Genomic DNA, 15627 nt, shown 5'->3' on the forward strand with positions numbered 1-15627 from the left:
AGCGTTGTTTTACGTAATTATTTATATATGGGTATTAAATAAGGGTAGCCGTTGTGACTATGTATAATTTTAACATCTTGTTTGACACGGTAAACAATAAACGAATTCTTATTCATATTTCTTCTGATGTCTATCACTTTATCCAGACTGCGCTTGTTGACTGGATGTGCAAAGGAAAATACAGTCAACATTTAGTACCAACAGCACACATTTTTCAAGTCAGGTCAAGCATTTTTTCATAGGTAAGTCTCATAACCACACATACTGACACTTGTAAAGAATTTCTAGGCCAATCGGAGTTACTTGAGGCGAATTCTTCGCGGTGCTCTGTAAGCGAAATGAATAGTGCAGAAGTCCAACAGCAATGTTGACTCTGCTGAAGAACAAAGCGAATGAGAAAACACGGACGTAACAAGAGCATCTAGCGGGTAACCTGCCTAATTCAATTTGTCACAATGCAACGGAAACCAACCCTTATTTCCCAAGCAACCCCGGCAAAAGTTGCTCTTTCCCTCTGAATTGCAAATCGCAGGATGACGGCGCAAAACTAAAAGTGTCCGCAAACTTCACATTAAACTTCAGGTACAGAAACAAAAACCTCACTTACAATTATGATAATTCCCTCGCATCTCCGGATTGAATTTGCATGGCTATCCGTGGCTGTGTCAACGCTACCGACGTTGAATAATGCAGACTTACCTGGGGTATTAACATATTTATTAATAAAATAAATACGCAGCAGACGGGACGTCTTCGGCGCCCGCGCGCCGGGCGACGACTGAGCCATCTTTGTTGACATTGTTGAATTTTGAAGGCAAACTCCGCAGGAGCTTATAGTGAATTGTTAACTGAAATGAGGTAATGTATGGCATACATTACGCGAATTGAGTTACGAGATGTTCATTACGTTAATGTGAGGAATTAAACATAAACGTGGGTAAGTAGGTGTCGCGAGTTTGCGGGGCCTCCGTTTGGTGGTTTAAGCTGACAAAGGAGTATAACGATCGCTAAATAAGCAACAACCATAAGGTAAACATTTTCCTTATGCTTAAGGAAAATATTACAGACGTAATGAATTATGCCTGAAACATGATATGTTTTAACATAATAGATATAAATAATGTCACTGTAACAACTTAACTACACAATAAACCTTATAATATAAATTTGGATTTTGAAATACGTCTTAAGTATAGTTTCCTTTTTAGGGTTCCGTATCCAAATGGCAAAAAACGGAACCCTTATAGATTCGTCATGTCTGTCCGTCCGTATGTCACAGCCACTTTTCTCCGAAACTATAAGAACTATACTGTTGAAACTTGGTAAGTAGATGTATTCTGTGAACCGCATTAAGATTTTCACACAAAAATAGAAAAAAAACAATAAATTTTTGGGGTTCCCCATACTTTGAACTGAAACTCAAAAATTTTTTTTTCATCAAACCCATACGTGTGGGGTATCTATGGATAGGTCTTCAAAAATTATATTGAGGTTTCTAATATCATTTTTTTCTAAACTGAATAGTTTGCGCGAGAGACACTTCCAGTGGTAAAATGTGTGTCCCCCCCCTGTAACTTCTAAAATAAGAGAATGATAAAACTAAAAAAAATATATGATGTACATTACCATGTAAACTTCCACCGAAAATTGGTTTGAACGAGATCTAGTAAGTAGTTTTTTTTTATACGTCATAAATCGCCTAAATACGGAACCCTTCATGGGCGAGTCCGACTCGCACTTGGCCGCTTTTTATTTTAACTCACTCAATATATTTTCTCTCTCTGCACCAATTGAAGGTATCTCTGTTTGGCCCTATGGTTGACTGGTAGAGAATGCCATTTGGCATTAAGTCCGCCATTTGTACATTGTTGTATATATTTTATGCAATAAAGTTTAAATAAATAAATAAACAAATAAGCCTGATGAAGAGTCTGCACCAACTTTATTAAGAACTACATAAAATGTGCGAACACTGCTCCTTCTCATAGTACCAGTACGCATAAGGGTTCAATAACAGTAAATTGCAGAGTATTATTAAAATAAAAACAAAAAATACTCACCTGCAATGTATTGAATTAAAAAAATCCACACTAAAGATTTCCCCAGACTCTCTCACGAGTGCAGTAAATTTATATAGCCGAATTAAATACGTGGATTGCAGGCCAAGTGGGGTAAAAAACTGACCCTTATTTATTGAACCCTTGGGCTTTTAAGGTGCATGTGGGATTTCTGGCTCTTAATTATTAATTGCAAGACGTCTTGAAGTAGAATTTATGTAAATGCTGACCTTCTATCAATTAAAATTGAGTTTTTTTATTGTATAGTTACGTACGATCATGTTTATTTCCGATGACGAGCGAGCTTCTGAAAAGAAGAGAAGTACCCTTTTTTCTGCCAGTCGCTGGTTGCACTACAAGATAATATAGAGTTGGAGATACTTGCACTGCATTATTCAATTTATTACCCTTAAAGTTGTCATGCATGCCTTGTTCTCTTCGTTTCCCTGTAGGTACTTGTCCTACATGGAACACTCAATGATATATAAAAGCGACTGCTCTCCTATGTGCTGTATTGACCAAATTGAGACCTTGAGAATTACAAGTCCTCAACACTTGCGTAGAATTCTTCAACTGTAAACTAATGGGCACAGTTAAAGAACAACCTCAAATTCTTCATGTACAACAGGTACTAGGGTAGCTACCCTACCTACCTACCTGCCGTGTACCTAGCTAGGTACACGATAAAAATACACAAAGATGAAGTCAGAGTTTGTGCGGAAAGAGAAGAGTCGTGAAATATATGGGATCCAATATATTCTACGACTCTTCTCTTTCCGTACAGACTCAATAGTCTATAGGATGGTCATTTGTGTTTGTCTAAAAAGGGTTAACGTCAAATTTTTCGCTTCTCGCGCTGTCAACCGCGGCTTCGCTGCGTTCAGACATTATGCGCCACGGAACACACTGCGCCAAGTTCTGGGCGCGTTGTGAATTATGCATGCATTCCCGGCACATTAAACCGATACGACCGCGGCGCGCAGATTAAATATGGACACCCTGTTTAGTCATTCCGTCGTGCTAACTACGAGGTGAGAATGTAGTGGATGTTACCTGAGCCGCGGTGATTTGAATATGGAATCCGAACAACAATCAATCATGCTGCAGTCGGTTGTCGGAGTATCAGTGGATAGAAACACTAAATCCCCATAATAGGTATCGGATTTTCGGTTATTCAGGGGTTGTATGTGGTCAATGTGGCTAATTCTGTCATGGGGCTATTCCGTCCACGAGCGTATCTTTCTTTGATATTCAATCGTAGGAAAAAAACCATCTATACCTACCTTGGGTACTCCGATATATCTGATGGCGACTACAGTGACGTATTATTTTGAGTTAGTCTATAAATAAATTTAAATTCCGTAATTTTTGCCAAAAAATCGTAGGTATTACTTTCCCGAAAATTGTATGTGCAAATAGCACCCACAATTCTGAAATTCAGTTCAAATAATCAGAATCATAAACGCGTTCGTAGTCCATATCACAATGCGCAGTGGTTTTAATAACTGCATACAATTTAAACACAGCATTAATGAGTTAAACCCGTGAAATACTGTCCCATACATTAAAACTAATACGGCAAAGAGCCAAGTCGGAAGGTGTTACGAAAATATAAAATTATATGTTCCGTAATATTATTTGTATGAACTGCTAAAAGTAAGCTCGGTTGACATAGCTACAGTTAGACTTTTAACGGCTTAGTTGGCACTTTGTGTGATGAAGTATAATTATGACTGCAAATATTTATATACAGGGTGCTTCCTGTAACAGGAGCAATAAATTAAACTGTAGGCTGTCCTCCTCAAACTGACCAACATTTGTTCAGCAACTTTTGAAAATAACTCATGTTTTGATTTATATTACACTTTAAAGTTTATTCTAAGACGCATTGTATTGCAAATTTTGTTATGTTTAAAGCGTGACAAGCAACGTCAAATACACTGATGTCAGCGTACATTGAAGGCAATATTTATTTTGTATGAAAAAGAGGAAGTCTAAAGGATTCATAATTTTTATAAGTTGCTGAACAAATGTTGGTCAGTTTGAGGAGTACACCCTTTAGTTTAATTTATTGCTCCTGTTACAGGAAGCACCCTGTATACCGTAAAATGGGGTGAGTAGGGTTCGCGGGGAGAGTTGGGTTATGAATGGGGAGAGAAGGGATGAAAGAGGGGTGAGATGGAATTTTAAGGCTACTGCTACAAAAATAATGATTTCCAATTTAAAATGGAGCTTTAGTAATACTCATAATAAAAAAAATCCATCCAACAATCTTCCAAAATCACCTTTGTATGAAATCCCATCTCACCCCAATTAAGAGGGACTACGGGGTGAGGTGGGATTTCCTGTTTATCGTCAAAGTTATGAAATGGAACTACCCAAGATAAAATAAAAACTAAAATGTAAACGTCCGGAACACTTATATATACACCATTCAGATTGCATATGTAAAAATAAAATGTTATCGAGGTTTGAATGTCAGTTTTGCCCCTACTTACCCCATTTTACGGTACGAATAGCAAAACATGACAAACGAAGCTTAAAACCTTATTTGTTATGTTGTCAATTCTGGAGGAACTGTGTAGCAAAGTTTGTGTGAGTTGGCTACGTTTTTGCGAGCTCGTTAGTGCCCTTGTGTTGGTAAATAGCGAGATTTCCACTGATTATTTATATTGTAAATGTAAATTGTACCGTTCTGAATTAATTTCGGAAAATTTAGCGCATGGTTGTACTCACATTAAGTGCTTATGCCAAAATTAGTATTGCTACTTTGAATAAGCAGTTAAGCAGAAAATTTATGTTTTCTGGTAATAATATATTTTGCTGTTGATGATAAAGTCGAGAAAGAATAGTTATTTTCGAAATTTTTCGATACAAGTGCGAAAAAGAAGAAATTCGAAACGAGTGGCGATAAATTAAAACACGACCGAAGGGAGTGTTTTAAATCGACACGAGTTGCGAATTACCTATTCGCACGTGTATCGAACAACGTTTTGTCAGTACATATGGCTCTTTAAAGTTTCGACATACGCACGAAAAGTGCTATTTTACGCACTAGTGGGGAAAAGTAGCCCCATATGTACCTACTGTAAATATAGTTTTATAGGTCGATCATTCATTCTTGACATTCTATCTTGAGTAGATGAGGCAAGGCAGTGACAATCGAGTTGTATGCACAGGACAACTCGATTGTCACTGCCTTGCCTAATTTGATACAATTTAACACGTTATTTTACAGTTCTTTTAAAACAAGCTGGCCTATTGCGCCCAATCTAACAAAGCTACCTATTTGGCGTTAATTATACCATTATTTCATTTTCCATGATTCGTGGAATTACTTACGTGGTTTTTCTATAGGTACCTACGTTATGTAATAAACATCTATTTTATCTATTAAGGTAAGATGGCTGGCAACTACAACTACGAGCAAATTATGCACATACCGAAATCCGAGAGATAGGTACCTAAATGTGACGTCCCACGGGTAAAGGTACCTTATAGCGGTTGGCGCCTACGCTATTTACGCCGCTCCAATACAATTGCGGTGCTATGCGACGTAAGCGCCAAGTGCCATAAGGTACCTTTTCCCGGGGAACGCCACAAATTGCCTTACATTTCTACTCTGACCTCTGACATTACTTCAATTATAAGGCTCGTTACATATTTAAAATATTCCATTTTATTTAATCCATGTAAGCTTCTTCTTCATTGTTTGAGAATTAAACAAAGAAAATTTTATTCCATTTTATTATATATTTTTTTAAACCGATTTCGAAATTTCGAAGGATTAGGTTGACTTTTAGTTCGTCGGAATCTATTAATTTTAGCAGTATATTTATTTATTTATTTAATCTTTATTGCACAAAAGAAAAACCTTATAGTACAGGCGGACTTAATGCCGTAAGGCATTCTCTACCAGTCAACCTTGAGGCTAAGCGGAGAGATTGTGTATTTATATCGCGTGAGTATAAATATTGTTTGATGTTCCACCAGGACAGATGTATCTGGTTTATAGTGGAATGTAATAATACTGCTGTCTTTGAGCTGGGCGTTCAACGAACATATTACATTCTATAGTTTTATTAAGAATTTTTCGATAAAAAAATACATTTTTATTATTAAAATATTCACTTTATACTTGTCATAACGTAGACAGACAACTGTGTCGTATTTATATAACTACAAAATATTTTCTTTCTTAAATAAAATTTCTTTCAAGATCCAATGCAGTTCAAACAAAAATAAATTACTAAAATACAATACATATATTATTTGACATCAAGCTGTACAAGTGAAGTTATACAGGGTGCTTCCTGTAACAGGAGCAATAAATTAAACTGTAGGCTGTACTCCTCAAACTGACCAACATATGTTCAGCAACTTTTGAAAATAACTCATGTTTTGATTTTTAGTACACTTTAAAGTTTATTCTAAGACGCAATGTATTGCAAATTTTGTTATGTTTAAAGCGTGACAAGCAACGTCAAACACACTGATGTCAGCGTACATTGGAGGCAATATTTATTTTGTATGAAAAAGAGGAAGTCTAAAGGATTGATAATTTTTAATAGCTGCTGAACAAATGTTGGTCAGTTTGAGGAGTACAGCCTTTAGTTTAATTTATTGCTCCTGTTACAGGAAGTACCCTGTATACCTACTTGTAAAGTTTGAAATCGATACGGCTATTAAAAGTATAAGTTAAAATCAACTTTCAAGTTATTACATTGTGACTTAGTTACCAGTGATAATTTGATAAATACCGGGTGTGGCCTATAATAAGAGCGAAAAATTAAACTGTAGGCTGTACTTCTCATACTGACCAACATTTGTTCAGCTACTTTTCAACTTGTGTTTGGATTTCTAGTACACTTTAAAATTTTATTCCAAGACGCAATGCATTGCGAAATTTGTTATGTTTAAGGCATGACAAGCATCGTCAATCACAATGATAATGGCGTACATTAAAAAAAAAATATTTTGTATGGAAAAAAGGAAGTCTTTAGGGTCATAATTTTTAAAAGTTATTGAGCAAAGGTGTCACTGTTTGAGAAATACAATCTGTTTTAATTATTTGCTCGTGTTAGGCCACACCCGGTATGAGTATTTAATAAGGCCGGACATAGACGGGCTGAAATGTCACTCGCGCCTCGCCGCGCATTAACGATTCCATAAACAATGTTCGCACTGAAATAGAACCTCTCCAGGTAAATATACTTTGCGCTAGGGTCGCGCCGCGTAAACCTAGCAATTTTATAAATACTAGACGAATTTGTAAAGGTCGCCGTTCTCGTACATGACATGAAGGATATATATATAATATCCTAAATCCACTGATAAGAATAAAATAAATGACAAAAAATAAACAAACAATAAAAAAAATCTTGTCTGATTTTAGTAAGAGTAGGGGCATTAAATTGCTCGTTGTTTATGGAGTTAGAAAAACATATTACTGATCACGACTCAAATGGCACCCTGTATAGTACGCAATTAAGATAATATCATTCTAATGGCTTCGTCACAGAGGCGCGTTTTTCGGGCGGCGCGTGAGCGAGGCGCGCCGCTTCACTACATAGTATAAAACAAAGTCGCTTTCCTGTCTGTCTGTATGCTTAGATCTTTAATACTACGCAACGGATTTTGATGCGGTTTTTTGAATAGATAGAGTGATTCAAGAGGAAGGTTTATGTATAATTTGTTAACCCGTGCGAAGCCGGGGCGGGTCGCTAGTTTACATATAAAACGCTCACGCGCCGCCCGGAAAACCCGCCTGTGTGACGAAGCCTTTATTCTGCCAAACGGGCAATAATTTCGTGACATTGAATTCGTATAGTTATATAATAGGCCGATATATTAATTTATAGTTTGCATACAACCTAAATTCTTGTACCCGACGAGCGATCGGCCCAAGATGTTCACAGTCGGCAGCCCTAAAACCAGCAGCACGCCGTCCACTCAATAATGCACCGTCATCGATTCTTACAGCCCTACTCACTATCGGAAATATTATACTAGCATTTTGTAACTGTTATTTTTTAAATGACCATATAAAATCGAATTCACTTTTATAAATTCAGCAGATTTATTTAAGTGCCAGTGTCACAGCTGAGGTTGAAAATAGAAAGCGGAAAATAAACGGAGACACTCTGAAACTTATAGAAGCCCAGTAAAGATACGGTTGCGAAAAACATTAACTTATAATAGCCTATTTTTTTTATATATTTTAGATAATATATCTTCACCCTAGTTCACAATCATACTAATTAAGGCGAAAATGTTGTATGTAATTATATAGTACCATAGTACGCATATAGTACGCAAACAAAAGGTCTATATTACGACCCAATCCGCGTACGTAATTAGTACGATTGTGAATGTGAACTAGGGTGACGATGTGCAAGAATGCTACAAACTTTTCACCTGCAAGTCAGTTTTTACAGTACCGTAAAACGGGGTGAGTAGGTTTCGCGGGGAGAGGTGGGTTATGAATGGGGAGAGAAGGTTTGAGAGGGGGGTGACAAGGCATTTTAAGGCTACTGCTACAAAAATAATGTATTCCAATTTAAAATGGAGCTATAGTAATACGCATAATAAAAAAAAATCAATCCAACAATCTTCCAAAATCACCTTTGTATGAAAACCCCTCTCACCCCAAATACGAGGCACTACGGGGTGAGGTGAGTTTTCCTCTTTATCGGCAAAGTTATGAAATGGAACTACCCAAAATATAATAAAAACTAAAATACAAACGTCCGGAACACTTATTATTATATACACCATTCAGTTTTCATATGTAAAAATAAAATGTTATCGAGGTTAAATTTCAGTTTTGACCCTACTCACCCCATTTTACGGTATTGTGTATATTAGTTTACACCCACCTCAGCGACAAGGCTAGAACAAAAGCTGAACAGACCTATGGTCATACCACTCAGTTGACTCAGTATATAAGCCCTTTAGTACTCGTAGGTAGTTACTCGCTTCACTGAAGCCTATTACTGCATCCATTGTCCAATTTGACTTATTAGCGCTTAATGCAGGACCTATGACGTGGTATTGGTGCGGTCTTGTGCCGCGTAATCTGGTACTAACCAATTAACCGTCAGCCAATAATGGTTTAGTGTAAACTGAGCCTTAGTTTTGATTATACATATAAATGAAGTATTACTTCTAAAACCTCTTTCCTTTCTAAACCTACTTCCACAGCGTACCACAAGGTTTTATTCCTAAATATTTATAACGCCTTCTTTTCGAATCTATATGCGCGTAGTCAAGAAACGTGCTCGGATCAATTTTATATTTACTTAATTCTTGTTTGATATTTACGGTGGAAAATGAAGCCACTTAAAAAATCATGCATATAAAATTTCGACCAAAAGTTTTTAAAATTGCAAGCAACAGATAAATATTTGTCTCCTTACTGAAGGTGAAACGCTCCTATTTTAAATGTGCGGCACAAGCATTTTTGTACTGCGGGCTCAGCACGGTTCCATTTTTATCGACTATCACTATGCCCGTCACTTTCGCACTTACATACTTGTTAGAACGTGACAGGCATGGTGATAAACGATAAAAATGCGACCGTGCTACTAGGGTTGAATATGCTTGTGCAAAACCTGTCTAATTTTATGACTTCTGTCACTACCCTAATTTCTTACGATGAAGACACACAGGTAAATAAAATGGGACAAGAACTAAAATGTAATAATTTCAAATAAAATCCAATACTTATTCTAATAATAACTTGTTGCAAACTTTGGTACAATATTTTACTAAACAATACCTGTCATCTTACAAAAGCATATTTCATCAGCAATACACGTCAAATGAAACAATTCCACAAGAAAAGTGAAATTACTCGTATTCGTGATTTTTTTATAAAATATATTAGTCTAGTAATAAAGACAGCCGGCGCTTGTCAGTTCTCAGTTGTCAGTACCAGAGACTATGAAGTAAGGGCATAACATCCATACATGATGTGAGAATAATATATTAGTTAAACATAGGCACTTATTTCTTAGTAGTCTTAGGACACATGACAGTATCTATGCATAAAATATGGTGCATAAAACGCCGTAATTATTCAACAAAGGAATGACAATCATCATTTACAAATGACATGCTCAAAAACTGTGCCTGACTTTTTTAAGGTACCGTTCGGATTCAGACGGCACCAGCATTCAATCAATCAATCAATCAATCAATTTATTTTGCTATAATAAGGGTTGGTTTACAGGTGTTATTACAATGTTATGTACATTCCTTAATTAGCCATATTCTATAGCATGCAAAATATTCACAATTATTTACATATATACAAATTCATTGAAAATTGACTAAATAACTAAATAATATTATATACCTAAATAATAAATATTTCTAACATTACATTACAAAATTTATAACTACTGTAGCAGTATTGCAGCGCGACATTACTGAATGTCAGATTTAACATACATCTTATTTCTTGATGAAATGACCTTCCGACGTTTCAGATATTTACAGTAGCAATAAGAACAAATCAAAGAGGTTTTCAAATAGATAATAAAGGAACTCTCTCTCTCTCTCTCTGTCTCTCTCTCTCTTCCAAGCTATGTATATCTGTCTTTCGCTTCCACTTCGCCCTATCCTCGACGTCGGTTTCGGATACTCTGCACTCAATCATATCTATTAGCACTACGTCCTTCCATCTTGTTTTCGGTTTACCTCTGCCTCTTTTACCGGGGATGGAAAACCGTAGTGCTAAATTTCCAACGTAGTCTGGTGGTCTCCTCTTTACGTGGCCATACCATCGCTGCCTACTCTCCTGCATTTTGTCGGTGACCAAGACCTCCAGTGCCCAGGGCTAGAATCGAACCAGCGTCCTCTGCTATCGCGAAGCCCCTCGGAAACTACTTTAATTTCTTTCTAATAATCTAGCACTGGTGCGTTGTTGCTGCCGACAAACTAGGCTATGTAAATGAAACATCCCTATCTTGGAAAATCTAATGGGCAATGGTGTCCTTCAAACGCTCGAATATTGATCCCGTTATGCAACGGACGGCCGCGATTTGCGTCGTTTTTCTTTTATTTAATGAGGACGCAGCGCAGCGTGGGACCGGCCAGCTGCCCGTGTTTACTTATTTTGTAAACTGTACAATGTAGTTTCCACGCTAAGTGTGCGCATTTTATAAAAAAGGAATCGTTGACTTATTTTTTACATAGTGCGCGGTTGTGTGCGATAAACACGATGCGTTTGCCGCACACCCATTTTACATCGGATAATCTAATTACACTACATTGTTTTACGTGGTAAACGCAGCGGTAAACGCATTGTAATTTTTCCTACATTCCGTTGATCGCATGCGTTCAACGCTGAGTTTAAATATTGCATAAAACAACTGCGCACTTTAATCTGTAATTCATAATTTTATATAAGTACCCTTGACTTCTTCGGATGTTACATTTTATTCAGCATTTTATATAGATGATTTTATTTCTGAGCAATTTTCGATCTTTTGTGACAAAAAAGGAAACTCCCTTACCTGCGAAATCCTTAGATAATTATCGTTTGTACGGGACAAAGGTAGCCAATTTCGTAAAATATGTACCTACTCCTTTTAAGAAGTACAAGATTAGAACACGTCTTTAAGGATCGACCAAGAAAATTAAGCTTTTAATACCATTTATTGGATACTAAAAAAATTTTGAACTGTATATTAATGGGGTTGGCCGGTCGAAGTATTTTACAGATGGCGCCAGAATAGCTGCTAGCCCTGTCAATCCCTAGAATTCTTGTTTTTTTTTTATTGGAATTTTATGACTTGGATGCCAACCCTTTAAGCCAAATCTCATAGAACAAAACTAGAGAAAGGGGCAAGCTATGATGGCGCCATCCTTTGACAGTTGCCAACCCCATTGTATGAACTAAAAAATACGAAGTAGGTACAGTTACATTCTCAAACTAAACGACAAAGTCTAATGATCTATCGCGAACTTCGTATTTATTTAAAGAAGCCTTGGCGTGTGGGGTAAATGCACCAATTATAGCCTCGAATACGCTCTTAATTCTCGTTTTAAATAAGGCCGATTACTGGCATTTTTCAGTGCCAGGCACGAGTCGCTCCTCGCACCCTATCTACTTGGAGGGTTGTGTTATGCCCCGATGATTCTGGTCGATTAAAACAAATATCCTGATGATTTGGCATGTTTTATGAACCATTGGAGCTGTTAGTGTACCTATTTTTTTGTTTTTGGGAGGAACAGTATGTTACAACTTACGACACTATACTTTACTACCAACTACTTACTTTACTACCTACTACTTACTTTACTTACTACTACTAGGTAACTGTTATTGTTTGTACTGTAACTCATCAAATATATTTATTTATCAAAAATGTAAAATTATAAAAAAAAAAAACAGAATGAGCAACAACAAAAACTTGTCGCTAGTGTGTTACTCTGTGTTACTTTTTATATGAAATATTAAAACAAACTTATAAGTAGGTATGTAGATTTTTTTATTATTAGAATAGAATGTTTAATAGTAAGACACCGCAATAGCATTGTGACGCTTAAAGTTCCCGTTTTTTATTCACAAACTTTGTAGATAAGTTAACGAAAAACTGGTTAAAGTACATTTAATACTTTAAATGGTATATTCTAGTATATTTAAAAGTGAATGAACTGATCTAACTGATTTAAATTTTATATCCGAAGTTGTTTTTAAAGTTGTAGAAGCAATTCTACATTTAAACGTGACATTTAAATTCTGACTGCAAAGTCAGAATTTAAATGTCACGAGAATTATCGACTAAGAGCCATATCAACAATTATGATTATGATTAGGTATGATATTCGAACTTTAAGATACGTCAAATATAAGATATTGAAACGACATGGATCGGATATGTCAGTGTCAAACAAGTGTCAAAAGTGACGTTTCTTCAAAGAAATACGTAATATCTTATCATAGTAAATATATTAAAAACGGGTCACTCACGTATTTTAAGTCTAAAAACGCTCGACATGTTTCATTCGTACCGAGAAGTGTCATCAGGAGCTTGCGTTTACGGTGACGGACCGGCGCAGGCGCCGGTGGCGGCAGGGGGGCGAGAAACTACCCTCATTTATGGCATTATTGTCAAACGATGGGTTGCACACAACACTCACTACGTCACTCGCTAATGGATCGTCCACACTGTCCACCGACGTAGTACCCAAAACAGTTTTCCAGCTTGTATTAGGCACTGACCAACCACAATCACGGTTAAAATTCGGATGACGACTAATTTCGATAGCCTCCCGTACTTTTCGCTGAATCACAAACTTTTCTTTCGCCAGCACGGTTACCTTATCGAAACGTATATAGTGAGTCGAATCCGAATCCAATACGTGTTCCGTCACCGCAGAGCCCCGGCTATCCCTGTTCTTCATACTACGTATGTGCTCGGATAATCTGGTGGAAATGTTTCGGCCCGTCTCTCCTATGTAGTTTTTTCCACAGGAGCAAGGAATCATATATACGCCCGGACTGTTCAAAGGCTCCCTATCCTTCGGCGAACGCAGCACCTGTCTCAGCTTCATATGAGGACGGAAAATCGTCTTAATGCAGTATCTACGGCGTAATAAGTGTCCGATTTTATCTGTCACGCCCTTAATGTAAGGTAGGTATAGGGGCAATCTATCTGCCGTAGTTAAACGGGGACGCGCTGATGCGTTCGCAACACGATAACTCTGCCTCCAGTTATAACCATTGCATTCCAATACACGCCTCACGTGACCCAGCTCATGGTCCAAGTACTGCGGATCACAGAGGTTCAAGGCCCGATTAAATAGTGTTCTAGGCACAGAGGACAAGTGGCACGGATGATGGTGCGAATCTGCCCTCAGATATCGATCTGTATGTGTTGGTTTACGATACACTGTGGTTTGTATCCGCCCACAAGGTTTACGCATAACCAGGACATCCAGAAACGGCAGCTTCTCTTCGTTTTCTTCCTCTACTGTGAACTGGATCTTATGATGCCTAGTATTGAGGTGTTCCGTGAGATCCCTTAGCCCGTTTTTCGAGACAATAGCGAAGACGTCATCAACATACCGCCACCAGTATCTAGGTCTAACAGGCCCGCTTTTCAAAGCATTTTCTTCAAACCATTCCATAAAGATATTGGCGGTCACAGGAGCTATCGGTGAGCCCATGGCTACTCCATCAACCTGAAGGTAATATTCCCCGTGCCACATTAAATATCCCGACTTCAGACATAACTCTATTGCTTCCATGTACACGGCAGGCATATTAGTCTGACTAACGAGGTTAGAAATAATCCCTATAGTCTCGTCCACCGGCACATTGGTGAACAGAGACGTGACGTCAAAACTCACCATGAGTTCGTCCTCCTTTAGTTGGATATCCTGTAGCAGGTTGACGAAATGCCTCGAATCCTTTACATAAATATTTGTCTGCGCCGGTCCGTCACCGTAAACGCAAGCTCCTGATGACACTTCTCGGTACGAAGTGAAACATGTCGAGCGTTTTTCGACTTAAAATACGTGAGTGACCCGTTTTTAATATATTTACTATGTCTTTGTCTCACGGAAGTTTTGTTATTAAAATATCTTATCAATATAAATAATCATTATCTTTCAAGTTCGAATATAGGTATAAGTTCAAATCTACGTAATAGCGACATAAACCATAAAATATTTAGAAACAATATTCTAAATAAAAAAGCATGGCGTGTATATCGTTCGTGCTGCGTTATGAATACATTTGAACGAAATTACGTCCACGACTCTTAATAACGTTCTAGCGACTTAAAGGCACTTAAGTTTTAGTTCGACTTTCTCGCTTTTGTATTTAGTAATGATCAAAGGGAAATAGGCTAGCTGACATTAACATGTTAGTACCCGCTCACTACCCAGGACCACAGCGGGCGCAGTATGGTTCCATTTTTATCGCCTGTCCCTATGCCCGTCACTTTCGCACTTACATACTTGTTAGAACGTGACAGGCATCCTTTGCCGCAGGTGGTCTGGCTATTATTCTATCAGCTATAAATAAAATAAATAAATAAATATTATAGTTATGTTTTAACAATTAAACTAACAAATGATTTTATTTGTTACAGGTATGTTCGTCAGCGCTACTTAATTGCTATGGGAAGAATGTAAATGTCGGTCTGTATCAAATTTACACTGAAACCCATTAAAACAGATCACTTTATACACATGCAAATGTATTCCCTTTTTATCGTTTTTGAGTATGTTAGGAAAAGCTGGATATTTTGGGAACATGTCTTCAAATTATATTTTTGACTGTATACTAATAACAAAAAAAAAAACAGTTTTCTCATAAATAAATTATCATTATAATACCCGGTTTCTGAGTTTATGAGTCCTTTGCCCAGCAGTGGGACACTCAGATAGCCTAGGAAAAAAAATCCTGCAGTTCAACTGCATAATACGTATAATATAACACGACATATTGCAGTGTATTTGCGAGAGCATTGCAGTGTATAAGAACTTTACTAAACAAATAAATACTGCCTGAGGCTATTAAGGCTATAATAAAATGAAGTTTCCTTTTAAT

General features: G+C 37.2%; 1 protein-coding gene across 4 annotated transcripts in view; it reads left to right on the top strand.

Moving 5' to 3' along the window:
- LOC134662745 (teneurin-m) overlaps nt 1-15627 on the top strand; it is a 333160-nt gene that overhangs the window by 205093 nt on the left and 112440 nt on the right. The window contains exon 1 of one of the 4 annotated variants that reach the window (XM_063519018.1): nt 9663-9670. The exons of the other annotated variants lie outside the window; for them this stretch is intronic. The gene's annotated coding sequence lies outside the window, so the exon portion shown is untranslated. Of the gene's footprint in view, nt 1-9662; nt 9671-15627 lie in introns of those variants that run through there. 4 annotated transcript variants of the gene reach the window in all.

The sequence above is a fragment of the Cydia amplana genome, chromosome 3 (assembly GCF_948474715.1).
Source record: "Cydia amplana chromosome 3, ilCydAmpl1.1, whole genome shotgun sequence".
Lineage (NCBI taxonomy): Eukaryota > Metazoa > Arthropoda > Insecta > Lepidoptera > Tortricidae > Cydia > Cydia amplana.